At 43.0% G+C, this 15,693-nt stretch overlaps 1 protein-coding gene across 1 annotated transcript in view; it reads right to left on the bottom strand.

Moving 5' to 3' along the window:
• The window catches only part of LOC146833914 (potassium channel subfamily T member 2), a 1,568,236-nt gene that overhangs the window by 150,963 nt on the left and 1,401,580 nt on the right, over positions 1–15,693 (bottom strand). The gene's annotated exons all lie outside the window — the stretch shown is intronic.

The raw sequence follows: 15,693 nt of genomic DNA, 5'->3' as shown, positions 1-15,693 counted from the left end.
CAGGTTACTCTTCCCATACCTCATAGACCTTATACTTGCGCTACAACGCAATATTACTGACAGGAGTCACTGATCCTTCTTTTTCTGCTCATTCATCAGTAGATAACAACAGGTCATGCAGTGGTATCATCAAATTTTTGGATGTTTGGCACATTTTCCAGCTACTGCTGACATTTCCATTTCCCTCTATAACATTACAATGTACAATGCGAGAGGGTCATACAATTCAGTATTAGAATATACATAACGATAATCGGCATGTGCATAGACATATGAGGGGGGTGCAAGATAGTCTCAGGGGAGGGAGTGGAAGGGGTCTGAGATAGGGGATGGTGGGAGGGAATAGAGAGAGGGAGGGGGAGTGAAAATGAGGGAAGGGTCATAATATTCCGGGCACCCAGAGGCCGACACCAGGTGTGAGTCTGAGCGGGCGCTCAGCTATTCCGCTCCTCTTTATATGGTTGTAAGTCCAGTAACATCCCTCCCAATCTGCTACAATGGGGATCGTATGAAATTCACAGGCCTCTCACCTTAATGCCACTGCTTTGGCCCTTCTCACTTTAGTGTCGATCACACCAGTGGGCAACATCTGGTAATGGCTGTGCTTTCCAGGGCATGGCAATTAGCCCACGGACCATAAGCAGTTCGGTGTCGATGAAATGATTGATGACTTTTGTTTTCGAGCTCTTAAAGAGCCCCAATACTGAAAGCTCTATCATGCATACATTCATGTGTCTGGTCACCTCTGCTAATTCATTTTAAACATCCCCCCATAATGCTACAGCCGCCCGGCAGCTCCAGGACATATGTGCCACGTCCGCCCCCACTTAATGGCACGAGGACAACCGGTGAGGGACCCAAACGTCTGGTGGAGGGTTGCTGGCGTGATATAGGCTCTGTGCAGCACTTTATCCTCTATGTTGCTCTGTGACAATTTCCTAGGGTATATAAGCTCCCTCTCCCATTCTTTCTGCGTTAGCGACCTGCCCATGTCACCCCTTCCAGCCTCTACGAGTCACAGACCATGGGTCATGCATGTTCTATGCCAGGGCATGGACAAACCATGCGATAAGTCGGCAACTACCGCCCATGATCTGGAGTGCATGAGTCAGTGAGTTCCATTCCGGCTCTGTATTTCTGATGTGCCGTCATTAGTCCATTTTGGCGAACAGGTGCCGATAGCCTTGGAAGTGACCCGTCGGGATAGCATAATGTAACCTCATAGATCCTTGTTGTCATGTTGGTGGTGACGTAATAGCAGCTTGTGATTAATAGGGCAAAAAAGGCACAACACTCTAAAGTGTTGGATGAAGGGTGTACAAAGAATATAGGCCCTCATTATGATGTCGGGTGGACCGCTACCAACAAGCCATTGGTAGCGGTACACCCTTCATCCAGGGCAACGATCTGACTGCCGGATTACAATACTAGTGGTCGTAGGGCGGGGTGAAAGACTGCCGCCTCTGACATGATCTAGTATTCCGTCAGGGCAGTGGTCAAAATACTATCCCTACAATGGAGGCTGTGCCTGCTCAGGTACTGCCATAGGGATTATGATGTCCCTTTCCGCCTGCCTTTTCATGGCAGTCCTACCGCCATGAAAAGGCCGACGGAAGCAGATTTTGGGGTCCCAAAGCAGGGCCTCCATCCCCTTTGGGTCACTGGAATGGGGCCCTAGGGGCACATGTAGCGCCCCATGCATATTCATGCACAGGTTAGTGATAGCGGCTGGAACAGACTGGTCCGGATGTCCCTGAGAAAGTGAAAAGAAATGCATCAAAAAACCTTTTAGGTATGTCTTGGAAGCAAAGCTACCTGCAAAGCTTATTGCCTCCAATAGAGTGGGCAGTGGGCCTGATTGTTCAGTTACTGGCTTTTTTCAGTAAGCACTATTAGCCATTGATTTGAGATTTTGTTATTCACATTTGGATCAACCCAGGGAGTATATATGTCACCTCATGCTATTTGCTTTAAGGTGTATTATTCCACTTCCTAGGAAGTGGTTCCATTGAAATGTATAAGCTACCTTGTTTTCAGCATGTGGCATGGACTATCTGGTAACTGATGAACCTTTCTCATAAAGATAAAAGCAACACATTCTGCATTATTAACATATGTTTACTCACAATGTGATCTAAAACTTATATATTTAAATACATTCTACATTATTTTTCATGTGGGGCTTTAAAAAAATAATTTTGGTGTAAAAAAATAAACGCTACCAAAATTATAAGAAATCTTTCAAAATTATACCTGACAAGTATTATCTATCACTGATTGATCTTTCTTGAGATATCTTTGATCCTACAATTCAAAATGTAACCAACTTTTATATTTATGCTGCATAAAGCTTTGGAAGGGAACATTCTGCAATATGGAACTGTTTTCACATTTGGATTTTTACATTAGAAGCACTGGATATTAACAAGGAAATTAAGACTCCTTCACTATTAGGTTTTACAGAAAATTACAGTTGCCCCCCTCAGCCAAGGAGCCACAGACAGAATGAGTAAGGATTTTTGAACAATCCTTCTGCTGACCATGTTTCAGGCACTTTGGCATTCATTTCCTAAATTTGATGAAGTGGCTTGAGGTAAGTAGGGGCATATTAACAAGGGCCAGAAATAATTATCGCTGGCCCCAAATAGCGGTAGAAATATTATCGCCGGCTATCGCTGAAAATTATCGCCATGATAACGTTATATTAACAATACATAGTGCTATGACGGTAATATTTCAGTGATAGCGGTGTTTACCATGGAACATCGCTGGTTTTCCAGCGATGTTCCATGGAAAACAGCGATAACATTGCTGACACGACACTGTGGTGGTATCAGCATAATCCACCTACCATTATTAGTATGCCTTAGTCTGGAATTTAACAGACGTTAAATTTCAGCGTTAAGGCAGAGGTAGCATGATTTTTTTTATCGCTGCACCTCCTTGTTAATATTGCGAAGCTGCCTTCGCGATATTTTCATGTGTTGTTTTCACAGCCATGCCTTCTTTGCATCTCATTAGCGATGCGATGCGAGCCTGTGAAAAAACGGGCTCTACATCAAGGAAACACGCGCTAGCATGTCCTTGATGATGTTGCGATATAATTATCGCCGCTTATCGCCTAAAAACGTACGCTAAAGCGGCAATAATTATATCACCAGCCCTTGCTAATATGCCCCTTAGTTACTTGTGTGCACTGTAGATGCCATTCTTGTTATTTCCTTTTAGTGCATGCATGTCTACTAATGGCCCATGATGTGTGCTTATGGGGATTAACATTCCATATTGGATGCAAGGCAGCATGATTTATGCAAATAGAAACCATAATTCATCAATAAATCAAATCTCAGCTGCAAAAGTTAAAACAATATTTTTATGTTTCATGCTGAATATTATCTGGGAACTGCTTTGCCCAATCAGAGCACGGATATTGAATCTTCTTTTTAAGGGAAGTGGGCTGATTTGAACATTTGCAATCCCAGTCAACCTTTAACCATGAAATGATGGGACATACACATGCTGCATCAGTTTACCTCAATCCTGTCCACACCACCCCTTTCTGTTTAAGACTGAGTCCCAGTCCTGACCTAATTAGCTCCACTGCTATTGTAGTTCTGGAGCCCACACAGAGCTCTTCTGGCAAGCTGCAGTTCTGCAGAGCCCATTGCTATTCACGTACTGCTGCCACACAGCTTTCCAACGCTCTTCTGCTCAGACCTACAGCATCATCTCCTACTAAGACAGAGTTCTGCTACCTATGAACATTTTATATTGTCCTATAAAATGCTAAAGATCTGCTCCCAGCTCCTCATCAAGCAGTGAGAATGGGTTCTGCAGTTCATCCAATCATTACATGTTAGCTGTTTGGCCTATAAGTGCTGGCATCAGTGATCATACCAGACATGGGCTTCAGTTGATGAGAAGAGGAACAACATTGAGAACAATGTGTATAAGGTGGAAAAGGCAGCATTGACAGGTGAAAAGGGGGCAAGTATGCAAACCAGAGAGGAACAGTCTATAGAATTGTGTAAAGGGGATGGCAATGATATTAGAGTCAAGTGAAAATGTGGGAAATTTGGCAAGATGGAAAGGAACACAACAGTGGTACATGTGTAAAGTGGTTGGGAAAGAGCATACAATGAAGTAAAGGTAACTGTGACAAAGGAAAAGAGAAGAGCATGATAATGGCACATATGTAAAGCGGGAGATAGTTAAAAAAGGATTGAGGCACGGTTGTGGATAAAGTCACAAGTGATGTGTGATGTGTGAAGGGGAGATAGTAGAGCTGAAGGCAGGGGTACTGATGGACAAGACTGAGAAGTGCGTGAATGGAAGATATCCGAGAGAGGAAAAGGGATTTAAAATAGGTTGAAAGTGAGGTGGGGACAGAATAGTGAAGATGTTGATATGCAAAAGGAAAATGGAGAGAGGGTGTGGTTGGTGGCCAACGAGTGCCAAAGAACAAAGGTCTGGTGGGTGGTGGGGAAAAGATGACAGGAAAATAAAATAGGGTAGACAAGAAGGGACCATAAGTAATGGTAAAAAAGGGAGAAGATGTATGAGGAGAGAGACATTCGGAGGAGGCGGAGAATGATACAGCTTAACAATGGTGCAATGAAGGAAAAGTAATAAATGGATGAGTGGAAAAATCCAGGAAGAGAAATGTGGCGATATGAGAAGATAGGAAGACCTAAGGGAGTGATGGTGGGTATGAATGAAATGCAAAGAGACAGGATAAATTGAGTGCAGAAATAAGAACAAAGAAGAAGAGACATCAAGAGACATATTTCAGTAAGAGTGCACTATCTCTGTTTGTGCCATGGTGCATCTCTCACTGGGTGCACCTGGTGCAAACAGGAACTTTATTATAGGTCAGACATGAACGTGCGCTGTCCTGTGAGCAGCACATTAGTCTTTCTCTTTGCAGATGTCAATGCAACCTACTTTTTAAAGAGTGACTAACATCCCTCTGCAGGCAAGTGAAGTGCAAGTGATTGACACCTCCAGTGTGCTGCCTTCAGGGGTGCATTGGATGTGTGCCACCTTTTTGTAGTTCACAATCAGTGTGTCTCTTTATGGAGTTTTTGCCATTGTGCCCACATCCACAATAAGGCATGGGTACAGAGGCTGTTGCTTGCATGGGGCCACAGCCCCAAGCAAATAAAGGAATTCCTTCCTAAATGATGGTGCAATAGGTGCACTGGCACTATCAATATTACAGAGGGGTCCGCACAAGCATCCGGTGCCCCGTCATAGTACAGCAGTCCCCTGGAAGTGCAGAAAACATGCGCACCCACACTTTGTCCCCCCAGAGCACCATCTGTAATGTAGTCCCAGGAAACAGAAATTGAGGATTTCAGAGGAAAACAGGCAAGATGGAGAGAAGAGTTAAGGAAACTATCACACAGATCTGATTTTGGTAGCATGTGCACTAAATGTAATAATAATTCCCATATGTCTTTGTGTAGTCTTGTCTACAGTTCACAGAGAACCTTCCTTGACACACATAGAAAATAAATTGGAGGGAGTACTGCTTACCATCTGTCCTCTCTTCATAATTGTCTCATGTTATGAAACAGGACCTATTTCAGGAACCAATTAAACAAGTCTTAAGCTACAGATTAAATTAGTAGGGCAGCCTACGCATGACTGTACCTGGGTTGGCATTGGATTACTCTACTACTGATGGTACCCACAGAACAACACTCTTTACAGTGTGACTTAAACTGGGGAGGCATCCATGTGAGCATACATCTTAAGCTACCCTGATGAACCCACAAAAGAAACAGTTCAAGCTGCTGCTGTCACTGCAATTACTTGTTACATTACGAGGATAGATAAAGACATCATGATGCCTGCCAACACTGCACGTGAAGACACCCGTTTTCCGAAAGGCTTTCCAGCAAAGTACTCCTACTAGTTAAGTGCACAAAATATACCATTTGCTTGTATTCCCGGAATGGGAGATAGAGCAATACCAACTTCAGATCGTAGGTTAGGTTTAATACTAGCAGCACATGAGGGCCTAGAATCTGCACATGCAGGGATGGTGGCTACAGTTTCAGTATTGTAGCAACGCTATCGGTGGCCAGGTTTTTACAAACAAACTAGAGACTTTGTCCTTAAATATGGCGTCTGCCAGCAGATGAAGGGTTCCACTGTGGCAAGTAAACAGACTCTTGCTTATACTTATCTGGAACACAGTGGCCCCTTACAATCAGATGGGGCTTACAAATACATCTTGGTTGCAGTGGATTCCTGCTCTCGATTCCTATAGGTTTAACCACAGTGATCAACTGATGCCCGTACTGTATTGAAGGACTTGCAAGTCCACAGCCAACGCAGAGCCAGGGTCATATTATTTTAGGCTCATACGAACACCACCAAAGAAAAATATGCTGACTGATACAAAGCTGATATATTCCGAATCTTTTCTTTTCCAGTTGTACACACAAGGGTTTAACTTTTTGAGAGACACTGTTTATTTAAAATCGATTTGGGGAACTAAAGATGGTCAGGTTCATGGGAACGAGGCATTATTTAGAGCATTGCAGATACCACAACAACTGATTTTTCTGAACAAAACTATGCCGCAAACATCATGTCTTGGCCTGGCTAAGATAAAAGATTTGAAAACACCACATATACCCACATCTGCACTGTTCTCGAACTGTCAACACTTCAAAAATGCCCCCAGTGACAGATCATCGTTCTTTAGCTCACTTCGCCACCCCAGTTCAAACCAAGCCATATGCAAATCAGTCTTGACCCTGTGCCTCATGGGAACAGTCCAGCCTGAACTGTCAAGCCAGGTCTTACCTGGACCGCAAACAAGCATCCTGGGACCAGTTTTGGGATAGCACTCCTCATCAGCCAGACTAGCTTGAATCCAGTGGCAAAGTGAGCAAGGGACCCATGTCTGGGCATACCCTGCCAACTTAGGGCGAACAATGCAAACACAAGGAGATGATGGACGGAGTGCTGAAACTTTTCAGACACTCACACCCAGTCACAGATCAGGGTTTATTCCATCATCGTTCTTTAGCTCACTTCGGCACCCCAGTTCAGGCCCAACCATATGCAAATCAGTCTTCACCCTGTGCCTCATGGGAACAGTCCAGACCGAACTGCCAAGCCAGGTCTTCCCTGGACCAGAAACAAGCATCCTGTGACCGGTTTCGGGATCTGTGACTGGGAGTGAGTGTCTGAAACTTTGCTTTGTTAACACTTTACAAAGAACACAAAGGAAATATTAGACACCATACTTCGGAACGGACCATACAATTCTTCAGAACTCAATCGAGGGGGATGGCGGCTGTGACCGTAAAATACTAACAGATGTCATGCACATTTTCTGGGTGACACCAGAGGGTTTAAGTTCAGCAGGCCCAACCCATGTTATGTGCAGATACAACAATTGGGAGTGGTAACAACTTACAGTGCTGAGAAATTGTGACTTGATTGTCTCAAAACCTCAACATAGACACGTGTCCCTTATTTCTGTGGACATGAGACTACACTTTTCATTAGGTCCTGTAAACCCATGTCAAAAGCACCCCTTAGATGCAATATATAATGAGGTGTGCAAAGGGTCCCTGCAGGAGGCTGCTGAGAGACTGCACAAAATTGACAGGGCAAATTTGGAAATGGCTGATGTAGTAGTAGACAACAGTATGACTACCCTGTCCAATAGGATATACTCTTTGGGTAACATTGTCATAGAGAAGTTGGAGAAACTATCATTCACTGTTACAGAAATACCTTCTCCTGATAGGATCATCTACAGGTTTATTTCTCTGCCTATCTTGACATTTCACTCATATCAATACTGTTTACAATACCATCAAGTAGGCAGATACAAAGCTCTAGGAGAAGGATATGTGCACAAGTCATGAAACTTATCATTTAGATTTTGCTGTAGGAATGGCGAGACTAAAGTCTCTCTTAATGGGACTGACTACAAGAATGCTTTAGGACATTCCTTGGTGTGCAGGGAGGTTTCGCTTCAAGGTGCATATAATGGGTCATTTGTCCTGCTACCTGAAGGGTTCTTCAGCTGCTGCGATACATTCGGCTTTCAGATTACTCTTGAATGGGAGTTATTTGATGTTGAACGTTTAGAGCTGCTGCAGTATGAAGTCGGGCATTTCCTATCTGGTGACTGTTTCTGCGGCGTGACCTTTTGCACACAAGTACTGATTCTACCTGCCAGCACATTTAGGGAAGTGACGCTTTGCCCTTGAATAAAGCTTTTTTGAATGTGCACTTTGACGCTTTGAGCAGACTAAAAGCATTATTGTTCCAGAAGGATGTGGCCTTAACATCTGCAAAGGAGACGTTTGATCTTCTTCTGAGATACAGTCGTAATTTCACACTAATTTTCCACTACATTTTAGGGAACTGGTGCACCACATTTTTAACATGTCAAATACCACTGGAATGATGCACCTTTTCTAAACCATAAGCTCTGGGTTGGTTACACCTTCCAGTCTTTGGAGTTATCCCATCATTTATGCACTCCGTGCTTATAAGAATTTTTGGAGGTCTTCTGCTGGGCCTGTTCCTGATTGCTGGGACTGTGTTTTTTTTCTGCTCCGTAATCGATGTCCCATCATGATGCCAAATGGAACCAGCACTTCCACATGTGCTCCTATGTCATGAATGCACAATACAGTATTTTGGTGCACCCTTCCTTCAGGAACTAAATGAAAATTGGTTTGTGTCCTTTCGGCCTGTGTGAATACACTGCGTGCAGGCTATATTCCGCTGTCTTCTTTGCACTTTCGAGTGTGCCCTGGACATATGCCTAGAAACACAACTGGTTCGGTCTTTGGACACTGACTTACTAGTGAGCCTGTGAACAGCCTACCTGTACTGTTGTCCTTTTCACTTGCCATTGTTTCTGAATGCATTTTACAAGCCCTCCTTGGATGCTTCTACTCCTAGTAACCTGGATCTTGGCATATATACCACAGATCCTGCACTAGCTGCTCCTCATTCGGCATCTGCTGATGGGGATGGATGGGAACATGTTTGCTCACTGGATCTGATATGATGGGTACCTCTGGGAACATCGTCTGTGGTTGCTGGGAACAGCTATGTTACATCTACCTCTCGGAACAAATAATCTGGCAATTTGATTATTTTGCAACACCATGTGATGCATTTAAATTGATATGAGAGTATCCTCTATGGATTATTTGCCTTTTACTCATGCTATTGATTTCTGCACATTCTAAACTATTTACAATTCATTTGACATTACTGGTTCATTGCAACCTTGAGTAATCAGGCAAAACACCATGTGATGCATTTTAACCAGAATCAAAGTGCTATTTTATGGAGGCTGCAATTGAGTCATTTTGTTTCACTGATGCATTGGTTTCCTATACATTTGAATTCCGTCTGTCCTCTTAAATTACAGGACTCTAGGCCTCCTTGGGTTTGTTCCACGGTTAAGCTGAGGTTTGTTACCTGATTTTTTCCAGATAAGCCAAGCTCTTAAATCTCTTTAGATAAGATACAAACTGTGATATTACTAACAAAGTGATCAGTTACTAACGGCTCCCTAAGAGTCCTTTGTGAACAATCATTTCTGGAAAAAGTGCTATGAATTGATGTACAAAGCATAGAGTATGTCACATTTTGAAATATATTATTTCTTTCAGGTAAACACCAGTGGCATCCTGATTGAATGGTCACTCCACTCCAACCACTGGTTTTGTATACCACTATTATTATTTGTTTATTCTACACCACAGATTTTTTTTACACACACTTTATTACACATACAAGTTCCTAATGAATGCCTCCACACCACTGTTGAGGATATAAGGCTGAAACATGTTGATCAGTCATTTCACTCTATGATAGGTTGAATCCCTCCTATCACCTATTACAATTCCTACATGTAATGGGCACAGGGGGGCACCTGATACGTTGGTTCGCTTCCTCACTTCGTCAACACATGGCAATATCACAGTACCCTTGAAACAATACTGGGAGGAAGACCTAGGCCGACCCCTATTAGAGAGGGAATGGATGGCCATATTAGAAGGTCCCACGAGTATCCCACGCAACCAGTGCTTCCGGCAGATCCAATATTTTATTCTTCATCGCGTGTACCTTTCCCCAGCTCAGACAAATAAGCTCTTTCACAGGGAAGACACTGTGGGCCCGATTCACAGAAGTAACTTAAGACAACATCGTAAACTTACTACCATTTTGGTATTCACAGAAGGCACTTACTCATTTCGGTATTCACAGAAGTTAGGAGTCCTAACTTTAGGACTCCTAAATGCCTTCTGTGAATACCAAAAGTCTTAAAATTAGGATTTTTCTCAGTTTAGGAGTCCTAACGTTAGGAGTCCTAATTTTACTACTCCTAAACTGAGAAAAATCCTAACTTTAAGCCGTTATGGGTATTATACAAGGTGAGGGTTGTGTTAGTGAAGCAGCATGTTAAATCTATGATGAGACTAGTCTTAATCCTTACTCTCTTCTATATTCCCTTGTTCTAGTGAGGGGCTTTCAGACAGACGGTTGACCTACTAAAATGTTACCCTATTGGATGCTTAGTTGCCTGAAGAAGATCCAAAATAAGGGGGAGAAACAATGTGCTATCAGATGACAACTCCTTTCACTACTCTAGTTATCATTCAACCAAACAGAAAGTGCATTCATTCAACATCTGTCTGATGACAATGCATGATCCCCAACATGTATTTATTCACATCAAAGCATTTTGAAAGGAACAGTAATGAGTATCATATGCCTTGAGACTTTGCACTTGAATGAGGTCTGTTATTGGCAATGCCACTGCAAACTTCACATCTCTCTGAATGTGAAATTTTCAAATGTACTGAGATCTCAAACAAGAGCAACATAGATCAACTTACAGCATAATAAGATGTGAGCAAAACAATGATTCTTCTGGAAAAAGTTTGCAAAGTTGTCATATTGGGCAAATTTACAAATTAGTGCACAACGTTTTTCAAGTTTTTGTGAATAATTTTGCCACTTGATTTATTTTTAAACTTCAACAACTTTAATAGATTGCAACGTTGACACGTGAAAAAAGGCTTCATAACATGATAGAAGCCCAAGTTTGCCAATTTTACATACCCATACCAAGCCCCTTGAAATCAATACATTGCTTTAAAGGGCAGAGTACAGTTTTTAACACTCGGGTAGAATGCCTAACGGCACATGCAATTATCTAAGTGCATTTTTTAGGCCTATCTGACAGCGCAGCTGTCTGTTATACAGAAGACATCTTGTGGAGTTTCAGAAGGTTTCCCTGGGAATGCATTCTGCCAATCTCTTGCCATTGGCTTTGTGGTTTGTAACTCACATTTTCTGGCATCCCAGTTGCTGGCTTTATTTGTCTGAGAATGTCCACCTCGAGTTCATTCCTCTCCATGTGAAAGCCGTGGTTACAGAATCCTTCCAAGGACTTCTTTTTCTGTAATAAACAGGCCTGTAAATCTTGTTCTTATCTCATCATGGGCATTCAAAGACTGAGGTCAAATGTCAGATGCTGTCTTCCGAGGTCACTTTTTCCACTTCTTCACAGAACTGTGGAGAGCAGTTGAATCGGAAGACTACCACTTCCGAGAAGAAACGGCCCTGCGAGCGCCGGGTTTTTGGTAAGTGAAACCTGTACTCCAGTTTCTTCATATCAGTGCTGTAATCGGAATGAGGGTTCCCTCTGTAATGTTCAACTTGCAATGCTGCTGCAGCAGTTTGGCTTGATGGATTTCATTTTGCATTAGGACTTACACAGTCTTAAATAGAGTGTACGAGGCAAACAGCGCAGTCCATGGGGACATATCAACTTTCCTTAAATGGGAAACATTCTTGCAAAATTTTACGGTAAAACGTCTAATCTTTTTTTCCCTTAAATATTCTCATCTATCATCGTTTCTACCCTTCCTCCATCAACTTAAAACTCTTGGCATGAGGAAAAAAGTCTCACCTCCCATGTTCAACTGACCAATCATAGATCTCACTGAAATATGTGACACCCTTCTTGCTCATCTCACCACTTGTCTGCAAATCAAATGATCACTCAAGAAAACATGCCACACCTTGCATAGTCAATGGCTATAACTCAGGCAGTCAGAGCCCACATAAGATATCTTGTCAAAGTCACACCATGGCTTATTCAATCACAGGATCATGGTAGTTTTTCTGACCTGAACACCTGACCAAATGTGTTACAATGCAATCTGGGTGATGTAGTCCATGAATAAATAAATAAAAACAATAAAAACAATTAACATGCCTGGGGATGTGCCTTTATTAGGGCATGGGTATCTTGCCCCACCATATTTGTAACCCCCCAGACCCCAGGTTAAATGTAAGTATTTGTGTAATAAATATAAATACACAATGGTCATGGCATCAGCTTTTTTCAGCCATGCTGCAGCCCAGTTGCTTACAGTTCTCAAATCTTTAATGAGGAGTGCAGTGCATGTGGGCCTTTGGGGTGGAGCTACAAAGGAATTGACCACAGTAGACATTAGACATGACCATTCTGGCTCACCTGGGTCCTGACTCCAAGCCCACACTTTCTGTGCATGTCGGGTTGGCTGGCAGCTTTTCTTCTGCTAATCTGACATGCACACTAGATCACTCTCCCCACCAGCGCAGTTAGGAAGCGGGGGGAATCACAGCCATAGCCGCCCGGCCTCTTAATGAGCACTGAGTGCCCCTGCCCAAGCCAATCCTGGTGCTGCTCTCCTACAGTGTGGTAACATAACCAGGGCCGGACTGTCCGTAGTGGGCACCTGGCATTTCCCGGTGGGCCGCCAGGGTGGTGGCTGGTTTTGGACTCCTGGAGGTCCGTTTTTTTTGTAACAGATGGCCGGTTTTGCAGCATAGCTGCAATATCAGCCCCTGTAACAATAGCAGCTGCAATGTTTTCCACGCGTCGCGCCTTCTTGTCCCCTTTTCGCTTCACAAGAAAAAAGATATATCTAGAAGTAAAAGGTTGTTTTGCCACTTTAAAATTCTTTGCAATTAGTATTTTGGCTTGTGTCTGAGGTCCCATCTAGAGGTATTGCATGCTTCTGAAGACCACATCTTGATTAGCATTTCATTTTAAACACCGCACCTGGCATATGCCATCCAATTCTGGAGGAATTCATGTGGAAAATTCTGTTCAGTTTTGGTGCCACATTTCCAGAAGGGTAAAGAGATGTTGAAAGCTGTCCAGTGACAAATGACCAAACTGATGCACTGTTAAAACTATGAGTTCTGTGACAGGAGGGGCTGCCAAAACATCTCCTTAAAACCAGAGACACCTGGGCCATAGGGGAGATTGGAGTGGCGCCCCAGTTCGGACAGCAGGAATGTAAGAAGACAAATTGACAGCTTTCACAATTCGTCTGTTTACACAGGTGAAAAGTGCGCGTGTCAACGCACAGCGCATGACAGAGCAGGAGTCTAAATGGACTGCGCATGTGAGGGAGGGGCACTCTTCATTTCAGCTCCCGAATCACATTCACAAACCATTAGATATGCTGCACATGCCTAGTGTACTGCAGCATGTCTAAAGATAGCATACTGCTCGGGTGGTGATGTGTTTTTCTCACAGTCGCCCCATGCCCTGTCAAATGCCAGGATACAGCAGAGTAAACAAGGGTCAGCCCCCAGTCGCATCCAGTCTTCTGATTTGGCAGTCTGAAATCAGCATGTGATCTCTAAAAAGTCTCCAGATTCCTCATACACATTCTATGCACATTTCCTGCATACATTAATGTTTGGCTTTAAGCACTATTTTAAAAAAATGGCATTTAAGTACCCACTGGACTATTTCGGCTGCGATAAAATTTGAAATAGCAATCACTTCATTTAAGATGTAGCTGGAAATCATGTGCTCTCACTCCGTGTAAATGCTCCAGATGAAAACTTGCACCATGGCATGCGTGCAGCAGATTCCAAGATGGCTGCCTGACTCTGGAGCGCCTCACCGCGTCGGGAGTGACGGCTTCATTTTCGGCGGTTCTTGAACCGCTTAAATAGTATAATGGGGCGGTTTTTGCAGGAAACCCCTGATGAACATGAGGCTATCCTTAAATGCCTCCTTCTTACTACTGGATGCCTGAAACGTCGAGTAGCACATTAAATTATATTTCAGCTGCCATTTTGTTTTTCCCTGACTGGTGAAATCCTCCTCAGCCATAACATTTTATTAAGGTACTGTTTTTCCTCTTCATCCTTTTTGGGCTTTAGAACTCTGTCTCAGCTCAGTTTGGTTATCTCCAGTTAACATTAAATCTTACGTCACTGGCCTATTTACTTTTGTATTAAGGAAAGACTTTATTGAAATCATGTGCCTATGCTGGGCTTTAATATTTATTTGAATACATGGACAGAACCAAGCATCTACTATATTCAAATAAAAGGCTTACTGTTAGTTCACCTGTGTCGGGCTCTCCCTCTACAGTGCCACTTGTAGTTGTACTGCATAATTCAATCAATATGGCTCAATCTAGCTCTTCAAGAACTGCGTTGGTACCCATTACATCTTCAAAGACACAATCGCCCTCCTCTACCAATGAAAGACTCAAACAAGACCCTCCCTCTCCACCAAAACCAGTTTTGCCTGTATCTTTAGACACTGTATTGGACCAGATATGAGCACTCAGACCATTTTTTGGGGAAACCAATACTCATCGACAATTTCTGGATACGAAATGGTCTTCACTGAAATCCAGGGTATCCGCAGTTGAACAGCATGTCAATGATTTTCAAGATGTCTCTGCAACGGTTTTATCTTTGGAGAGGGATGTTGTACTCTTGGGGAAATATCCTGAGGACCCTGAAAACAGAAACAGACGCAACAACCTGCATTTATATGGCCTACCAGAGGGCATTGAGAGAGATGACCCTGTGACCTTTTTTTCCTCCTCTCTTCTGAAGCTTTGGACCTATCTGTGCAGGTCTCTTTGAATTTCCAGCTTGCTCTCAGTCTAGACCATCGTCTATCGTCCTCATCTGCTCTTTCTAAGCCCCATGGTGTAATCCTCCTATTTTTTAAATGTACTGACCTCCTGCAAGTTTTAATTGCGGCCAAGCTTAAAAAACAACTTATACGGTCTGGAGCTAAACTGTCCCGATTCCAATATGTCTCCACAGTAACTGCTAAACGGCGGGAGGAATTCCTGGAGCTTAGACCAGCTTTACATACTTAAGGTGCATGTTATGGTTTATTTCATCCATGTTTGTTCAAGGTGACTCATCAGAATCACACCTCCACCTTTGATGATCCTGCAGACCTTTGGAAATTCCTTCATAAACACTCCACGGCTTCCATGGATACAGCTGGTCCCTCTTCTTAGATGACTTGACTTTTATAATGATAGTCTTTTGAGTACTTTTTGAGAGTTTTATGATAATTCTTTACCATAGGTCACTACTTGTTGGATGTATCTGTATTAAGTCATTTCTATACGTTGTTTGTTCTCTTTTTGTTTTCTTCATTACAGAGCATCCAGAATCCTTGCATATTTGCCCCCTGTCCTTGTTTGATCTCCTGACATGGTACGTCTCCCTTTGTTGGATGTGCCTTCTTTATTGTCTGTCGCCAGCCCTTGTTGTATTCTTTTTTCCCTTTGAAGGCATGTATTACAGTCATCATTCCTTCTTTGACATGTACTGTCTCCTCTTACTCTCTCACTCATTCCC

This window comes from Triturus cristatus, chromosome 4_2 (genome assembly GCF_964204655.1).
Source record: "Triturus cristatus chromosome 4_2, aTriCri1.1, whole genome shotgun sequence".
In the NCBI taxonomy this organism is placed as follows: Eukaryota; Metazoa; Chordata; class Amphibia; order Caudata; family Salamandridae; genus Triturus; species Triturus cristatus.
Note: the sequence above shows the minus strand (reverse complement) of the source record. Positions and strands in the feature narration are given on the sequence as shown.